This window comes from Eumetopias jubatus, unplaced genomic scaffold (assembly GCF_037043125.1).
Source record: "Eumetopias jubatus isolate StellerSeaLion01/CBP00866 unplaced genomic scaffold, mEumJub1_p1.0 scaffold_6, whole genome shotgun sequence".
In the NCBI taxonomy this organism is placed as follows: Eukaryota; Metazoa; Chordata; class Mammalia; order Carnivora; family Otariidae; genus Eumetopias; species Eumetopias jubatus.
In genome coordinates this window covers 141,747,848-141,767,938 of record NW_028274812.1, presented here as the reverse complement: position 1 = coordinate 141,767,938, position 20,091 = coordinate 141,747,848, and the positions used below count along the sequence as shown (strand labels likewise).

Below are 20,091 nucleotides of genomic sequence, written 5' to 3'. Positions count from 1 at the left end.
TCACACAGGAGAGGGAATTTAATAAACACATGAAAATGATAATTACAAATAGAAAAATACGTGTAAAGCAGAGTCGTAGTCAGGGAAGAGAGTGATCATCTGACAATAGCCATTTCTCCTGCCATCGTGTGTGTGTGTGTGTGTGTGTCTGTGTGTGTGGTTTTTACAGTGCCACTGCACCCTGTTGAATAATGGGTGATTTGCTTCACTTTTTATTCATGCCAATTCAACAGTGTTACCACAGAATAAAATTTTTTTTACCACAGAATAATTTCTAATAACCCATTTTTTCCATGCCCTGATTTTGGCGGGAGCCAGCGTTCCATTATTTTGGGTGTTTGCGGTCCTTAGTTGACTCCATTAGCATGGAGACTACCAGCTTGGAGAACACCTGCGGTGTCTGAGACCCTGCATCCAGCTTTTCCATGTGCTGTTTTCAATTCTCCCGCTGTGTGCTAACCACAAGTATGCGAGCACGAAGACTGAATGCTAATCAAAAGGGAAAACGGGGTTGGCCATGGCGATGTCTTAGTGGGAAACTCCTCCAGCCCAGGGCATGTGTTGGACACATGACTTGCTGGCAGTGGCAAGCGCCCTACACCAGCTGACTATCAATAACTCGGAAGGTTAGTTATTTTTCTTTTTTCTTTCCACTTAATTTGCAATTTTATCAAAGCAAAATGTGTCCATGACTTAAAAAAAAAATCAAACAAACAATTCTAAAAAAGCCTCTAATGAGAAAAAGCCCAGTCCTCCAGCCTGTGCCTCCTGACCCCTGATTTACACTCCACGGATCTCCACTTTAAAATCTATTTGCTGTTTTGTCCCCATGTTTCTAAATAACCTGCTTCTACCGTATTGCTTGATTTTTCCACACTTAGGTAGATGTCTTGATTCCCCATGATAGGACACAAAAACTTAGTGTTTGCATGAACATCTTCTTGCGGACACACATGCACATAACACATAGTATCAATTAGTTTTTACTGTGTAACCAAGCATTTCAAAACATATTGGCTTGAAGCATCTGTTTATTTACTCACAATTCTGTGCATCAGCAGTTGAACTGAGCTGGGCTGGGCTGGGCAGTCCTGGATTTCTGCTCATTCATGCAGCTGTGGTCGGTTACTGGGTTGGCTGGGGGCTGGCCAGACTAAGTGGCCTCAGCTGGGGTGGCTCTTCCACACTCCATGGATTCTTTTTTTTTTTCAAGATTTTATTTATTTATTTGAGAGAGAGAGAGTGCACGCACAAGCAGGGGAGGGGCAGAGGGAGAAGTAGACTCCCCACTGAGCAGGGAGCCCAACTCGGGACTCAATTCTGGGATTCCGGGCTCCAACAGAGCCACCCAGGTGTCCACACTCCATGGATCCTTTCATGGGACTCGATTCTGGGATTCCGGGCTCCAACAGAGCCACCCAGGTGTCCACACTCCATGGATCCTTTCATCCTCCAGCAGGCTGCGCTGGGCTCACGCACACAGGGAGATGGTCAGGGTTCCTGGCGCAAGTGGGAGCACATGAAGCTTCTGGAGGACCAGGGTCAGAACCGGCTCTCTGGTACTCCCACTGTGTTCTTGCAGAAGTCCAGTTGGGTCAAAGGGAGGAAAATCAAACTCCACATCCTGATGGGAGATGCTGTGCTTCACTTTGTGAAGGATACAGGGGGAAGAGGATTGTGGCCACTTCTGCGATCCATCACAACAAATGGTATATACACACGTCTGCACTCCTCACCACCGTTCTCTTCATACAGCCCTAAACATACCCTAGATCATCAATGGGAGTTAAGTCAGCATTAGCATTTGCCCTGTGATAGTGATGGACACTTATGTTAACTAGAGCTCATACCGGATTAGGATTATATTGTCTTTTATATATACGGATTTCGGCTCCCATCCTCAGAGTAAATAACTGTCTTACTTTGAATGGTTTGCTTAGTTTTTCAAATGTACTCACCATTCACTCAGCTCCAATGAAGCTCTCTGCAGTAAGCGTGCATTTCCTAAGGACCAATGCAACAGGTGAATTGTCAGTTGCTTCCCCCACGCCTTGGATTCATCCCTTCTGAACCCTCTGTCCTTCTATTCCAATCTGTACGGGCTGTTCTTTGGACCTGTTACAGAGTAATCACTCTGAGGTTCTCTTGGCTGCTTTCTTCTGTAGGACGCCCTGTTTCTTGGCTAAGAGCATCTTCTCTCTGAGTTTTCTCCTCCTTTTGGAGGAACATAACCTCTAGTAAATTCCTGAAAAACAGTGCATGGGAGGCAACTTTTTGAGACTTTGAATGGCTGCAGATGCTATCCCACTTGCAGACTTGTTTGCTTGCTTAGAAATTCTATGGGGGAGACTACTTTCTCCAGAGTTGTTCAGGCACTGTTCTTCTACCTCCCAGTATTACTTTTAAAGCCTCAGATATCATTCTGATGCCTGGCCCTTTGTCCATAATCAGGTTTTCTTCTCTAGAAGTTTCTTTAAGAATCACCTCTGTTGGGCACCTGGGGATGGTTAAGCATCTGCCTTCAGCTCAGGTCATGATCCCAGGGTCCTGGGATCGAGTCCTGCATCGGGCTCCCTGCTCCTTGGGAGCCTGCTTCTCCCTCTGCTTCTCTCTCTCTCTCTCTCTCTCTCCCACTCTCTCTCCCTCTGTCTCTCATGAATAAATAAAATCTTTAAAAAAAAAAAAAAAAGAATCACCTCTGTTACCGGACTTCTGAAAAAACACAATGATGTATCTCATTGGGGGTCTTCTTCCATCCCTGCTGTAGGCTTCTTGATTCTGGGTCCAGTAACCTTTCCATCTTGTTCTGGGACACCTATTGGGTATCCTTTATAGAGATTCTTATTTTATCATTTTTCTCTTATTTTAAAACTATTTGTTTTGTTTTACTTTTATGAAGGCTTCCCTTCCCTCCCTGCCTCCCTCTTTCTTTTTCTTTTTCTTTTTCTTTCTTTCTTTCTTTCTTTCTTTTTTTCTTTCTTTCTCTTTCTTTCTTCCTTCCTTCCTTCCTTCCTTCTTTCTTTTCTTTTCTTTTCTTTTCTTTTCTTTTCTTTTCTTTTCTTTTCTTTTCTTTTCTTTTCTTTCTCCCTCCCTCCACCCTTCCCCTTCCCTTCCCTTCTCTTCCCTTCCCTTTCCTTAACTGGCTGGCCAATAAGCTTGTCTTTATCTGAAAAACCTTCACAGAAAATTGTGGTTTGGCTTAGCCCTCAGGAGCTGGCTCCTGAGCTCTGAGGAAGTTTGCCTTCTTCTGAGTTACATGAGCTCTCTTCTGAGCAAGAGATATTCTGGAACAGTTCTGCCCCTTCTTTTGAAGTTCTTTCTTAGGCTTCTTCTTATAGACTGGCTTCTCCCATATAGCAGTATGAGTTTTCTTGGACATTTCTTCCGTCAGGTCTGGAGTTTATGTTGTTCTTTATGGAGTGAGCATATTGTTTCTGGTAAGCATCTTTCCTCCCTTCCATTAGGTAACACGCATCATCTGCAATGATCTGACCCACGGTGTGCCTCCAGTGTATGTCTGCATTGGATTCCCTGCTTTCGGAATCACAACCAGGGAATCGCGTGGTACTGTAAGGGCCTCCAAAGTTCCAGTGGTAGTCAGGCAAGGCCTGCATTCAAACAGCAGGTGGAAGCACCCGGTTGACAACCAATGCTTTCCTCCTTATATCTGTCTCTTGTCACCCCCATTTGGCCTCCGGAGATCTTGTCTCTGCCAAACCCACTGAGAAGCCTGCAGGCCAGCAGCAGGTCGGTACCATGTGGGGCAGCATGCTTTGTCAGGCCAGTCTTCACACCATACTCTGGAAGCTTATGAGCCTTCACTGTGCAGACTACCATATCCCCTTCTGTATGGGCATGAGCAATCTGACAATTAACCTCTCTGTGGGTTACATGGACTGTTTTGGGTATATGGTACCTATTTTTGTCCTGGATTAATAAGTGTTTCTGAGCATAGTAATCAGTTTTATCCTCTTGTTTTCGTCTAAATTCCTTTGTATCTCTTAAAGTAAGACTTCTTTTTTTTTTTTTTAAAGATTTTATTTATTTGCCAGAGAGAGAGAGAGCAGAAGCAGAGGGAGAAGCAGACAGAGGGTGAAGCAGGCTCCCCACTGAGCAAGGAGCCCGATGTGGGACTCGATTCCAGGACCCTGGGATCATGACCTGAGCTGAAGGCAGATGCTTAACTGACTGAGCCACCCAGGCATCCCAAAGTAGGACTTATTCTTGATATCTTTAACAGGGACCCATGTCCACGGCTTGCCATAGACCTCTTTTTCGCAGGTTTTTAAACTTATTTCTCTGCATTTCTAATTTAGTATTTATTCTATTATATTTTTAAATTCAAGGAGCTCTTTAAATCTGCTAAATGTTCCTTTTTTTTAAAATGTTCCTTTTTAAGGGCACTCCGTTCTTGTTCTGCTTTCATGGATACGATATTCTCTCTTATTTCTCTGAGGGTTGGTTGGTTGGTTTGTTTCCTTACTTTTTCTTTACATTTTCTTCTGGTCCCTTCATGGTCTCTTCCCTCTGTGATGTTTATTAATTTTGAACTTTGCCTTTTATGTTAGTTATTTCCTTCAAATACCTGTTATTCCTTGGATGCTGTAAAACGCTGACGGCAGCCCGGAGAGTATGGGTGGGATTTGCAACGGATGGGATTCACTGATCAGGAGTCGGGTCCCCCGCATAGTATCTGCATAGGTTTATATCTCAGCAGCAACATATGACCACAGCCTTGGCCCCTCAAAACAACACATTTTATTTATCTTCCAGTTCTAGAGGTCAGAAGTTTGGCACAGTCTCGCTGGGCTAAAACTAGGGTGTTGGGAGGACTGCATTCCTTTCTGGAGCCTCTGAGGAAGGATCTGTTTTCTTCCTTTTCCTGGCTTCTAGAAGCCACTCCTCCTCTTTGGGTTTTGGCTCCCTTCCTCCATCTTTAGGGCCATCAGCAGTGGGTCAGCTCCTTTCATGGCACATCACTCTGACCTCTGACTCAGCCGCCCTCTGCTACCGTTGAGAACCCTGGTGATCACGTTGGGTCCGCCTGGATGACCCAGGACACTCTCCCTATGTCAAGGGTAGCTGATGAGCAATCTCCATTCCATCTGCCCCGTCACTCTGCTTTGCCGTGTAATCTAACATAGGCACAGATTGCAGGGATTAGTACATGGACACTATTCTGCTAATCGCAGTTGCTGCAGTATCTGTGGATACTTTCTCTTGGGCAGATCAGTTTACCAAGGAAGCCTCCGTTCTGCCGGTGCATTTGCGAGCCTGGTTGCCAGGATTCTAGGAGCGAGACTACAGTGGTGCTGCTGGTGGCATGGCTGGGTGTGCAGACGCACCCCCCTCCTTAGTCTCCCTGGCTGCCGTATGTCACAGTGCCCTCAGCTGTGCCCAGTGGTCCCTAGTCCAGGATCTTCTTGCTCAATCTCTTTTGAGAATAAACCTCCTGTCTTGTACTAGGGAGGGAAGGGATGCTGTAGGAGATACCACTTCAACAGACTTTGAACTACTCCTCCCGGTTCCAGTCCTGCCCCCGCCCCAGGAGGGGCGGCGGGTGCCCCTACCTCCCAGACTCTCCAGACTTCTGTGGCCCCATTCATCCTGGTTGTTGGCTTCACTTCTCCTAGGCGCTTGCCATTCAGCTTTCTTTTGTCCTACTAAGTCAGTGACTGCCCATCCATCTGCTCTCTGGCTTTCAAAATATTGCTATTTCCTCTTTTGTTCTCAAAGTCCTTATTGATGGGTGCTTTTCCTTTCTCTTCCTGTCATCTTAGTGGGAGCTTGAGAGGGACTGGAGGTACAGTCATTTTTTTTTTTTTAAATCTGCCATGTTTAACCAGAAGTCCCTATGGTTTGGTTGTTGTTGTTGTTTTAGGAGCATTAAGTAATTGTGAAACCAATTATATTCTTTGTGTTCTGCATGACAGTCAGTTTCTGTTAGTTTTCGTTAAACACTAGTGACAAGAGTTCAGAAATTTTTGTATTCCCTGTGAAGGGAAAAAAAAAATAATGCAGTGACGGTGGCAATTACCATGTGGCAATCGCAAAATAGGAATGTCAAAACAGCCTTCTCTGCCCGGGCCAGAGTTGGTACCCAATGGGGCATTTGCATGACTTGCATGATGCCTTCACTATACTCCCAGAATTGTGCCGGCCCGAGCTTTCATCCCAGTCTCTGGGCACAGGCCCGTGCCTGTTGAGCTGGTGCTGAATAAATACTTGGTGAATTCATTAGTTGTTTTCCCAAGTCAAAGCTGGGAAAGCAAGCTCCCTTCCCATTCCAGATGTCTAAAATGAAACGCAAAAGCACCACATCCGAATCAGTTTCAATGAAGGTAAAATACCGAATTCCCTGGAGTCATAACGAGAACGTTGCTATTTTAGGTCCTAGTGATGCTATCTGCAGGAGATCAGAGAAGTTAGGTATACAAGATGTGGATTTTACCACCTCCTAGTTATCTTCCATTCAAAGGGCATTCTCTCTCCTTCTCCCCGCGAAAGCATGTGATTTCTGATAACTTCTGTCCCGGGAAATGAAAGCTTGGCCAAATCCAACGCTGACCGCTGACCGTGCAAGTGGATGGGGTTGGGAACCTAACCTCACCCAGCTGGAGGTAGAGTGGTGGCTACAGTTCAGTTTTTCTCTTAGCACTGTGGCTCTTTTCACAAGTATGTGCAGTTTCTTTTGGCACAAGCAGTTTGCTCCATGTGACTATCTAGAAGAGGAGTGGGGAGCTAGTGCTGGGTTACCAGGGCCCTGTAGGCATCTAGCACTTTGCTCAGACCAATGGCCAACACAGCTACTTGGCAGGCTCCAAATGAGGTCGTCGGCTTCTCCCTAGCCCTGGGTAATGTCTCTGTTGTGCTGGGGTTTGCTGACATCTAAGAACCACAGCTGCAACCAGCACCACCGTGACACAGAGACTCGGTTGTGTTAGCAAGGTCTCCTTCTGCTCGGCAATGCTACTAATTAGCTGTTAACACATGACATCCTCACACACACACCTCAGTGCAAAGAACAACCAGTTCAACCCATGCCTAAAAAGCTAACGAAAGTGAGAGTGAGTGGTGATGATACATTTTGTTCCCCCAGAGTATAAAAAAATAACCATCATCATTTGATAAACTGTATATAGTAGTGCTTTGTTGTGCCATATTTATGATTCCAAACGTGAGGCCTCAGCTGGAATGCTGGTGGCTGAGAAAACAGAAGGGAGGAACAAATATTTTTTTAATCGTTCTGCAGAGATATGAAAGGAATGGAAGAGATACTTACTAAAACCTCAACTAGCTTTGTGACCTTGGGCACAATCTTGCTTCTCTTGAGACCTCAAATTCTTGGATTTATAAATGAGGGGACTGGATTACTTATATATTGAACTAAGAGGTTTCTTTCAATGTTAAAAACCCGAGATTCTAAGCTGGGCCACTTTCCCCGAAGAGAACCTGTGAAAAAGCACATCTCGCATTACATCAGGATTTGTTAGAGCCAACTCGGATTTAGCACCCTTATACACATACAGGTGTCAGAAATTTGTAACGAGTAAGACATACCCTGAAAGGGTTAGTTCTAGGGACAATGTGTGTTTTTTTTTTTAATAGCAATATTATTGTTTGAAGAGCTCTGTGCTTTGGGAAATTGCCATCTAGTCCCAAGGACATGTTAGTCATATTTCTTTTTCCTTTTTTTTTAAGATTTATTTCTTTATTTGAGAGGGAGGGAGGGGCAGACAGAGAGGGGGAGAGAGTCTCAAGCAGACTCCCTGCTGAGTGTGGAGCCCGACGTGGGGCTCGATCTCACAACCCCAAGATCGTGACCTGAGCCGAAACCAAGAGTCAGATGCTCAACCCACTGAGCCACCCAGGCGCCTCTCATATTTATTTTGTTCACTTCATTATCCCAAGCACAACTTTTGGAAACTGTCACTGTGACTAGCCCACCTGTCAGCTCCAGACTTGGAGATTTCCAGACCCCCTGGAAAGACATTGGTGTTGCTGGCACTCTTTCCTCGTTATCTCATGCAAAATCCATTTCTTACGGTCAGAGAGACACACAATGTGAAAGGATGTTTCTTTACAAGCATTTTGAAAGCTAAAGTTCTCTTTTGTGGGTGGCAGATGTGAACTCCATGTTTGGTCACCCATTACCCTAGGGCAGAGATAAATATTCCATCCTGCTTCCCCCCACTTTTCCGTGGCACAACTGATGTCCCTGATGGATGGGAGAGGAAGGGGGCGGACAATATGGTGCTGAGGAGAGAGAACTAGCCTAGGAGCCTCAAGGGGGAGTTCAAAGCCTAATCCTGTGATGAACTAAGGAGGTGGGGGGGTTTAGGGTGAATCACTTTTCTTTCTGGACCCTGGTTTCTCTCCTGGAATGTGATGCCCATGTCACTGCATTGTTGGCAAGAATTTCCTTGGGTAGTTTGCTCTGTGGAATAACACCAGACTGGGATACTCTTCTTTCAAATTCCTGGGAATAGCTTAAATAAGGAGAAGTATTATTACTACAATTTTATTTTAGTATGTTAGTTGCGATAAACAAAATTTTGTTCCGTAGTGGAGGAATGAAGATACTATATGACTAAATTCTACATCTCATACATTTTGAAGCCAGCTGCTGGTAGCCTAAAAGGCCAGTACGCATTACATTCTAGCTTCCTTAACCTCTGTGGTTTTCCTTTTGCTCACACTTCAGGGTACTGGTACTCCTTGCCCTTCCACAGCATTTGACCTGCATTATGTGCACATTCTCTGCTTTTACCCAGGGGAAGGGAACATGCCCTTTAAGCGTCCAATTTTGATCTTCTTCCTCTCTCTCTTAATGATTTGTAAATTATTATTATCCAGGCAGAGCACCAGTTTGGGTCTTGCTTGAGGGCTCCTTGTAAATCTCCATGTTCTGCTTTTTCCTATGACCATATGAGATTGGGATTAGGTTTGGCTGTGAACAGTGAAACCCTAAATCAGGAAGACCTATACAGGACAGAAACCTTATTTCTCATGTATAAGAAGTCGGGAGGTAGGCAGTCTTGAAGCGCATCTTCAGAAAGTCATCACAGATGCAGCCTCTTTGTATCTTGCTACACTGCTATTTTTAGCATTAGGGGTTGCCCCTCAGAGTCTAAGATGGTTGCTCAAGCTTCACTCATTACCTTGGCATCCCTCTCAGCTGGAAGGAGAAAGGATCCCAAAGGGGGAGACTTCTTACTTCAAAAGCCAGTTCTGGAAGTTAGATGTGGCATTTTTGGTTATGCCAAAAATTTTAGTTATAGCTCATTGACCAGAACTCAGTCACATGGCCACACCGAGATGCAAGGGAGCCTAGGAAAACGTATCTCTGTTCTGGGCAGTCATGGGGGAGGCTGGCTCTGACCCACTCACAAATCCTGAAGAATTCTTCCACTATCAAGTATTCCTGAGCTATTTCTCTAGAAGGGCTACAAGATTAAATAGGAAATACTATCAGGAAGGACACTCCACAGAGGAGATAAGACGGGCAAAGGACAGCCTCAAGATACATTAGAGTGTGTCAATAATGTCTTGACATGCGCATGCGGAATGTATTAACCTATCGGAGGTTGCGATGGTTGATTAACCTATCAAGGTGGCTGATGGTTGCGAGTTAACTAGAAAAGTTTTCGTGGATAAATTTCATCCAAAGTCAAAAAGATGGGAAGGATATACTTTGGTACAACAATGAGACAGGCTACTTCAGGAATGAGCAGAGGTGCTCTTTGGCACAATGCAAAGTAGACGTTCTCCTCAGTGCCCTTCGGTGCTAACCTCTACACATACTTTTCCCCCATCTCAACACCATTCCCTCTTATGAACATGTTCTTTCTCTCTCTCTCTTTCTCTCTCACACACACACACACACGTGCACACTGATGTTTTCATGAATCATAATTTAAGAAAAAAAACAACTCTGCTAAACTAACTCTTACCTATGTAAGTCTTTTTTTTAAATTAACATATAATGCATTATTTGTTTCAGGGGTACAGGTCTGTGATTCATCAGTCTTACACAATTCACAGCGCCCAACAGAGCACATACCCTCCCCAGTGTCCATCACCCAGCCACCCCATCCCTCCCACCCCCCTCCGCTCCAGCAACCCTCAGTTTGTTTCCTGAGATTAAGAGTCTCTTATGGTTTGATATATTCCTCATATCAATGAGATCATATGATAATTGTCTTTCTTTGATTGACTTATTTCACTTAGCATAATACCCTCTAGTTCGTTGCAAATGGCAAGGTTTCATTTTTTTGATGGCTACATAATATTCCATTGTATATATATATATATATATATATACCACCTTTTCTTTATCCATTCATCGGTCGATGGACATCTAGACTCTTTCCATAATTTGGCTACTGTGGACATTGCTTCTATAAACATTGGGGTACATGTGCCTCTTCGGATCACTACATTTGTATCTTCGGGATAAATACCCAGTAGTGCAATTGCTGGGTCGTAAGGTAGCTCTATTTTATCTATGTAAGTCTTAAGTTGCTATCCATTGCAGGAGTACTGTGCAAATTAATTTAAAATTAAAGTACTAGAAGTGAGTGTTGCTTCGATTCTGGTCAATGAATGCCTCAGACACTACTTCTTACAGAACCCTATGAGGATGGAAAGGAATACATTTCTGCCCTCAAAGAGATCATACTCTGGTAGACAGAGAGCCATGCACATACCTTCCAAGAAAAACACAGAATATGATCTATCTTTTATTTTTTTTAAGAGAGAGAGCACATGCATGTGAGCAGTGGGGGAGGGTCAGAGGGGGAGAGAGAATCCAAAGCAGGCTCCATGCTGAGCTTGGGGCTCGATCTCAGGACCCTCAGATCACGACCTGAGCCAAAATCAAGAGTCGGATGCTCAACCGACTGAGCCATCCAGGAACGCCTGATCTTTTATCGTTTTAAAGCATTGTGAGGGCCCTGGGAAAACAGAGCTCCAGCCCAGCTTCGGCGGGGGGGGGGGGGGGGATGGTGAGAAATGGGAAATACTTTGTAGGCAGAATTAGACTGGATAAAGGGAGGGCATGCCAGGTGGAAGGAGCAGCCTGAGAAGGGCATTGAGGTGGATGAGGCAAGGAGCCCACATGAGGGAACAGAAGGTACCAGCGAGAGCATTAATGAGACATGCCGCTGAACACGTTGTTTGAGACCTTATCAGGAGGGGACCAGAAAGCTTAATATTGAACGAAATGGGAAATGCAAGAAAGTTGGATGGGAAAGTGGCCTGATCAAGACTATTCTATAAGAAATGTCATCTGGAGGCAGCATATAGGCTGGAGGTTGAAGAGACAGGATCCAGGCAGACAAACGTCGAGACGGGCTTAAGTCCAGACAAGAGGTAACAAGGACTAGAACAAAGTCAGTGGGAATTAAGACAGGATGTATCACTGATGGTGAAATTTCAAATGAAAATTAGGTTGAATCCTTCGGGGAGGGAGCTTTTCCAGGCACTTCCCAAGTGACATCATGTTAGTTTCCATGTTTCCCAATGATATGTGTCCCCTTAGAGCCTGAACTTAGAGAGGTGGAGGGAAACTTAATAAACCGGTGGGTAAGAAAATAGTACTCTAGACTTTCAGAGATGAGGGGGCCCTGGAGACCATCTACAACATGGCTCACCTTTTTTTACATTGAAAAAAAAAAAACAAGGTTTTGGGACCATAGCAGCTCCAAAAGAGATGTGGGACTTGCCCTCCCTAGTATTTTTTAGTGTCTTAGCAGGAGCAATAGATACTGACTATCCAAAATCACCATATGGAAAGTCGTAAGAATGACAGACTGGGGGAAATATCTGCAATACATATCACAGATAAATGGTTAATCTCTGTAATAAAAAGCATCCAGATAACAGGGAGGAAGAGATTAAGCACTCAATAGAAAGTGGGCGAGGAATATGACATACACTTTATACACACAAAAACTACAAACGGTCTCTCCATGAAAAGAGAGTCAGCCTTAATCAAAATAAGAAAGATGCACATTTAAACCGCACCGAGGACCATTTGTCACCTCCCAGTCACAAAGCTGGACGACACCACTGTGAAGCCGGGGGGAAATGGACAGTCATGTTTTGCTAATAAAGCTGCAAGATGATATAGCTTGCAGGGAGGGTAGTCTGGCGACATCTACCAAAATTGCTGATGCATTCATTCATTCTTTGACCCACAACTCCTACTTGTGGGCCTTTGCTCTACAAATAACCTGCACATGCATCAGTAACAGAGAGAGAGACACGCATGCACACATGGGGTTATTAATTGCAGCATTGCTTGTAACAGTAAAAGGCTGAAAGCAATTTAACTGCCAGTATAAGGAACTGGTTCCATAGACAATGGAAGAGTTTACACAGTGGAACTGTATGCAGCTATAGAAAGAAGGAGAAAGGTTCTTTATGCCTCAATACAGAATAAGCTCCAGAGTATCTTGTCAGGGAGGAAAAAGCATGATGTAGACCATGTATAAGGTATGTTATCTTTTGCGTTAAAAAGGGGGCAAACAAGATATATATTTAGGATATATATTTGCATATGTCCTTGCAAAAAATATACTGGAAAGATAAATGAGAAACCAATAAAAAAAAAGTATGTCTCTAGCGGGAGACATAATGGAATATATGAGAATGGGAATCAAGGCTAGACAGCATAGTATCTAACTTTTTACTTCATTTTAATTTTTTTAACCATGAAGACATGATCACAATTAAAAAATGTTTTAATTAAAAATATCAACTGTGACAAATACTTCAATGAGACATTCATGGTATAGTCACAGCCAGGAAAGATTTGTCCTAATCAGAGAGGTCAGGGAAGGCTTCCTGGAGGAAGTGACTATTGAGTTGAGATCTGAAGAATGAATAGGAGTCGGTGGGTTCAATGAGCAGAGAAGAGCACTGTAATCGGAGAGGGAAGCCTGTTCAAAGGCCTGGTGGCGGGAAGGCAGTGGTGCTTAGGAAAAAGTCAAAGCAAGCGAGCTGTGATGCAAGACTGGACCAATAGGCTGGGCAGGCCAGACCAATGGAGCTTGTAAACCATGCTGAGAAATGTTTTTCTCCCCTAAGAGTGATGAGGTGGTTAAAAGCAGGCAGGTAGGAGGAGGTCTGGGGAAGTCTGTACCTTGTTCAAGGGAATATTCGCAGTCACTGAAGATTTAGAGGAAAAGTATGGTGTGGTCGCTACATTTGTTCTTAGAAGGAACTGCCAAGTCCCGCCCATTTCCCAAATTCTCCTGGTAAAATCACACTCAATGCTTGCTAACATTTCACGTATTTCAATTATGACCCATCAGTCGCTATTTGCTAAAAACATTACACAAATTGCACCAAGGATAAAGTTGTTACAGTCTAATTTACATTGGAACTTAGCTCCGTTTCTAGGCAACACCGTTGCACTGGATAATGATGGCTCCGACCCTCAGAATCTTTCACAATCTGGTAAGTGGGATGAACGAGGGAACCAATTTCTGTGTGTTCAGGCCGGTATCTCAACCTATTAGATCCAGCCTGGGAATAAAGCCCATTGTTAATGCACCATTTGATAAGAACACTTAACCTCAGTATGTGTTGTAATTAGAGAGATAATTAGAACTTCACTAGAACCTTTTAAGACTAGGAACACATCTGAAATTCACCTAGAATGAAAACTGCATTATCTAAGACCAATCCGAGGTCTTTTTCCTTCCGCCTTTACCTTGCCTCCTCCCCCGACTCCAAAGATTTTGCAGTCTAAGGAGTGTGAAAAGAGAAGAATTTTATAGGTGGTGCATACTACAGAAGGCTACCGGATTCCGTCGAAAACTGCTTTACATTTATTTGAAAAGGAAAAAAAAAACCCCTTAATTTTGAAAATGAGCTTCAGAGGGCGAGCATGAAGACGAAGTGTGAGTCATGTGTGCAGAGAGGAAAAACTGCTCTTGCATGAATCCACTCATAAAATGTTAATATATGCATAAGAAAATTGTGTTCCTTAATCTCTGAAGAAACACTTATCACTAAGAACCCTTTAATTCCTTTCCTGTGCTTGATTTATTAGCTTATGAAATTATGTTAATAACCTTCATGTTAATGGTTTGGGGGCTCAAATGACCTGATTTTAATAATGAAGTAATTTATGCAATAAATGCAATCAGCATCTGTGAATCTCACTTACCAGAACATACTGGTGATTAGCCAGTGCTAAAACAAGGGCCTGCCAGCATGGGGCAATGCATGTGCTTCTGTAGAGAAAACAGATCTGGCTGACGGGCGCAGAGGTGGGGGCTACTTGGGCACATGCACTGAGCGGCAATTCTTGGCTGCAGAAGCTTTGCCGGAGACGCTGAGACTGAATTTGAAATTAATTTACGAACTGTAAAATGAGTCCGCTACTTCGGTAACCATCAAGCGAATCTACATATGAGGTGTATCCATGACAAGGAACACGTGTCTCTTTGCTGGCGTGGAGTGCTTTCCTGGAAGGAAACTGAGGAGTCCAGAAACAGGGGATGAAGGAACAGCCAACAGCTTCCTGGGGGAGAGCAAAGCACCAGGAGGGGAAGATGTCCGTCCAAGAAGGAGGTGGAGGCTGTGGTGGACGGATGCCTAGGAGGGATGGAGGGTTTCCAATCCTGCCACCCTAAAATCAGTGTCCCAGAATACTCCTGGTGCTAGTGTTACTCAACTTTGGCTCTTCAGAGTATTACACTGAGTTACCCTCTTTGCTTTCTCTACTTTTCTTAAAGCAAAGACGCACGTCAACCTTGCTAGATGGCTGAGACTTTCTCCTGTCTTTCTTTGGAGATCCCCAAGGAAACGAGTTTCCATTTCTTTCTCTTATTATTTAAACATTCCTTCAAGAATGCTGTCTCCCTCCCAACCAAGACCTGCTAACCCTCTGACTTCCTAGAAATAAAGACAGGTGTGGTCACTGCCCCTCCTACTGACTCTGCAAAACCCCAGCCCAGGTGGAGAGCAGGTCCTTGCACCAAAGCTGTGTTTCCAGCAGTGTCCAGATGCCACAGTACAGGGTTCCCTGCATCCTTGATCTTCACCCTCGACAATGACGTTCCACAGAATATGATTTTTAAATGTTCAAAAAACACTTCTGAAGCACTCAATAGAATGTTATGCCTCCCTCTAAGAAAGTGTGACATCAAATATCCTTTTGGCACAATGTTAAGTGAAAAAAAGCAAAATAGTAAAATAGCTAAACTCTAAACTGTGATGTAGTAAAAATGACACTAGCTTTGAAATAAGAGCCTTTGGATTTCTAACTTGGCTTCCACCTCTGACTACTTGTGGAACTGGTTGAGGTCCTTGACTCTTTAAGAGAGAGTTCTATTTTTTTTTCTATTTTTTCCCCTATATTTTAACGCATGGGTGTTAATTTTATAAAATCATAAAATGCATAATTTTGGAAACTACAGACAGAGCGTACTTTGCAAGAATAGAGATCTTTAGTAGAATTTTAATTCTTCACCCCCTGTAGTACGTTGGCATTGTATCAGCTTTAACAGAAATGGGAGGCAACCTCATGTCTCACATGAAACAGTTCTCTTCCTTCGGATTTGCAGAGTGGATCATAATTGTACCACGTAATAAAGCATGAAGTAAAATGCCTTTGAGAGGCTTCATGTGCAATATGCAACAAGGGCTGCTATATGTAATTCCATAATTTAAAAAAATGACAAGGGATAATAATGGCTTGCACTTTGCAGACTCTAGAAGTCTCGAAACTCTAGGCACAGGCTGTCAAGCCTGGTGCTGTGTTGGTGCTGAAGGAACGTTCAACACCGCTGTCTCAGGAATCCCCACTACTGGGAAGTGTCCGCAAATGTACTTCCATTTCACCAACAGAAATATCTGTGGAGAGACCTTGTGCCGGCTGTGCCCATGTCTCCAAGTACACATTCTGGATTCTTAGCCCACTGTATTATTAAATCATGGCCCGGCCCTATTTTCCTCTCTCAGGATTCTCAGCAAATATGGGCTTAACCTGGGACCTCAGAAATAAATAAATTAATAAAATGGCAAGCACACTGAAGTCTGCATGCAAAATTGTGAGGAGCTTTTCTCACATAGCCAGGAAATATTGTAAAAAGAGAAAAAAACATACTTTCCCCTAATATCCATGTAGAGAGTAGAGACCTAAGCTAAGCTTTCCTTGGACCCTAAGCGACGGTATCCGAGATGCACACCTATTGCTATTGAGTTTTTATGGAATTTCCGTGGCTTTTAATATTTTTTTTTCTCAGTTCTTACCGCTGTTCCTTTAGGTGCCTTCCCCCTCACCAGTTAGAGCTTTCCGACTCACAAGGGCATTTTATTCCATTTTTGTGGCCAACATCATACCTTGCAAAGCAAGAAGAGAAATGGGATGAGTGTTGATAGTAGTTGGGTTGGAAGCGACCAGCCCTGGGCTTCTCCTTTCATCCCTTTCTTGAGTTCCTGATTCTGTACAACCCTCCACTTTATTTGGGGGGCTCATCTCTTCCACTTGGCTTCAACATCCTCTCTAGGTTGCCCCACATGCCCTCTCTACCCTTCCAGGAAACCTGGCCAGCTTGCAGCCACTTCAACCATGTTGAGAGGTTGTATAAATTATTCGTTGGGTGGAAGAAGCAGATGCTACTTCTAATCCTGTGGTGCTGAGACATCCATCATGTCAAGAGATACTTGGGCTTCCTCTTGCTCTGACGAGGGCGGCAACCAGCCTGTTCTCTTCCAGGAGCAGCTTGCCCTTGGTAAAAAGGAGCTTCTCACACCTTCTGACTTCATGGTTCAAAACATGTTTCTTCTGCGCTCTTAATTACAGCATTTCTCTTATCACTCCCTGCTGCTGGGCAACTTAAACCAGCCGTTATGTCAAAGGAAAGAAAATGTATTTTAAAAAAAAGTCAGTTCTTTGAGTTTTGTCTCCCCCCCCTTTTTTTTTCTTAAAAGGAACTAATCATACTTGACACCCATCAGGCCAGGGAGATAGTAGTGATCTCTTTTGAACTCGGGCTTGTCTCCCATATTCTCTCCACACCTTCCTGTCATCTTTCTGGCAGTGGGAAGACTCGGACTTATTTTGTATTTAAACTCATTTTATGAAATGAATGGGTCACAGAAAAGAGACTTCCTCCTGCCAACTACTCCCAGGATAAATGAACATATCTTCCCATCAATGGCCAGAAATAGATTATTTAAAAAACCTCAGTGTCCAGGGGCGTCTGGGTGGCTCAGTTGGTTGAACGTCCGACTCATGGTTTTGGCTCAGGTCATGATCTCAGGGTCCTGGATCCAGCCCTGCATCGGGCTCTGCACTTGGCGGGGTGGGGTGTCTGCTTGAGATTCCCTCTCCCTCTCTCGCTGCCCCTTCCACCCCCACTCGTGCACACATGCTCTCTCTCTCTCTCAAATAGATAAATAAAATCTTTAAAAAAAAAACAACCCTCAGTGTCTTTATATAATGGGAACACTACAGTGTTGTGGTTGTAAGTGTGGATTATTACTCAGATATGAATCCCGCCTCTCTTATAAGAGCCAAGTGACCTCAGGCAATGACATAACCTTGCTTTTCTCATCTTTAAAACAGGGATAATAATACCTCCACCTTTGATTTGTAGTGAAGACTAATTGAATTCGATATGAAGCACTCAGAATGGTGTCCGGCATGGAACAAATGCTCAATTTGAACAAATGCTCAATACTGTTATCTGTTATTCACGTGATATAAATAGTCCACGAATGATCCCATTAATAGAAGGCCATTCACCCACTGTAACTAAGGACGATTCTGGGAATCTCCAAGTAAGATCACAAAGAAAATGTTCTTGCAGCAAATTTCTTCTCCAAGGACTTTTCCTCTTTATGAATAAAAAATTCTTTTGATTCAGCAGTCTTGAAAAGATACTTATCAAGATAATAGTTCAAGTTAGTGTATTCTTTAAATATGATAACCGGAGCCAGCCAGATAAGCATTTGACTTGTAATGTTTGGAACTCTTAACAACTTTGGTTTAAGTCCTATGTCCTATGTAATTGAAAGCCATCGAAGTGGTGGCTCTGTCAGCTTCTCCACAGAAACAAAAAATCGTCAGAGGCCAGAGGAAGTTAAGACATTTGTCTTTTTCCTGCAAGAATTTCTCATCTTACATATAAAATAGAGCTGATTACCATCAATGCCTCAAGCTTTAAGGAAATTAAGATATGGCTTGTGGAAGGAATTAAAAAGTATTTATCCAGGGCACCTGGGTATCTCAGTTGGTTAAGCATCTGCCTTCGGCTCAGGTCATAATCGGGGTCCTGGGATCGAGCCCGGCATCGGGATCCCTGCTCAGTGGGGAGCCTGCTTCTTCCTCTGCCTCTGCCCCTCCCCCTGCTGTGCTCTCTTTCTCTAATAAATAAATAAAATCTTTAAAAAAAGTATTTATCTAAAGAATTTGCAATGCTCTATGTGGAGGGGGGTGGGGAGGGGGGTGGAAGGTCACTGTTTCTCTTACTTCCACCCCATCAAAATTATCCTCCAACTGACATTTCTTTTTTTTTTTTAAGATTTTATTTATTTATTTGAGAGAGAGAGTGAGACAGAGCATGAGAGGGGAGAGGAACAGAGGGAGAGGCAACTTCCCACTGAGCAGGGAGCCCGATGCGGGACTGGATCCTGGGACCCTGGGATCGTGACCTGAGCTGAAGGCAGTTGCTTAACCAACTGAGCCACTCAGGCGCCCCAATCTGACATTTCTTAATCTGAGTTTATCTTCTAGGTCATTATTTTGCATTCTCAATGTTTTGTAGCCTTTAAAATTCTCCGTTAAAACTGCATTGACATTAATCATCATTTTCCCTCCTTCCTTATTTTTTTTTTCTTTTCTCCCACTATTTTGGTTGACTTGTTTCTTTATTCCCTTTTCTACCATGATTTTTGAGTAGTCTTTGACATCTCTTTGCATCAATCCAGGCTAGTCCAACTTAATAAATCCATTCTGAGTCTCCCAAAGGAGACAAATGGAAAAGCAGGCCGGCCTATATCCTGGATTGTAGAAACCGAAGGAATAGCAAGATGGAAGCAGATATTAATCTTTGCAGTATTTTTCCTGAAAAACCACAAACTAGGCTACCAACCAAACAGATAATATTACAAATGCAAAGCAGATCTGCTAAGTGCATCATGCCACCAACTTCTCTTTTATCTGCTATTGGAGCTTTAGAGCTGAACCGTATGGGGATATTTCTCTCACTACTGAACATGCTCTTTCTGGTATAATTAGAGAGAGCTTCTCGTGACCTCTTTTTTAAGGCAAATCCGAGCTCCCAGAATACTGAAACCTCTAGGTGAACTGGGATTTAAATTCAGAAGAAAGAAAAATAATAATAAGGAGAGGCGAATTCCAGGAACTTGGCTGCCCCATTATCTGAAACAGAAGTTAAATGAGTTCAAGTGAATGTACTTAAGTCTTAATATTGCAACTTAATTGTTCTATTGTCCAGAATCACAAGTTGAGGGCATATGTGCACATTTGTTTAATTACTATGTCTGGGTGCACGTAAAACTTTGGCCACTTAGCCAAGAACAGGCTTATTGGGATTTTCTTTAAAGGCGCCCTCAACTCTCTGAAATTGCTTGCAACTTTCCATTATTCATACTGTCTGGTGTCAGGGAAGCTTTGACTATTTAACACCCACCTGGAGGTTCAGTGACCATTCCTAAAAGACCATGCCAAAGTATTTCCATGGCTTTCTAAAACAGAATGGATGCTTTCTTCTGCTATGTATCTTGAGGTTTGCTCATCATTTTTCAGCCATTTGAAAGCTCCCTTTCCACATAAAGCCCATCATAAGTATTGCTGTCATGTGTTTAGGCATTTTGTGCTTGAGCTAATGAGATGTATATAAAGGATCTGGGTAGAAATATCTTCATAAGGTTTTTTTCTGTTTTTGTTTTAAATCCAGAATGCATTTGCTTTTTCTGCAGAACGGAATTCTTTAGGTAGGTAGGTTTCTAGGTCAGTCCTCTGAAAATTTAGTTAAACTTTAAGGCAGGTGAATTGGAGTGTTAAAATCATTTCCAATTGTTTCTTTGGGATAAACAATGAGCTAG

At 43.3% G+C, this 20,091-nt stretch overlaps 1 pseudogene; it reads right to left on the bottom strand.

The window, feature by feature from the left end:
* Positions 1 to 3,199: 3,199 nt before the first annotated feature.
* LOC114212508 (large ribosomal subunit protein uL18 pseudogene) lies at positions 3,200 to 3,837 on the bottom strand (annotated as a pseudogene).
* Positions 3,838 to 20,091: the final 16,254 nt, after the last annotated feature.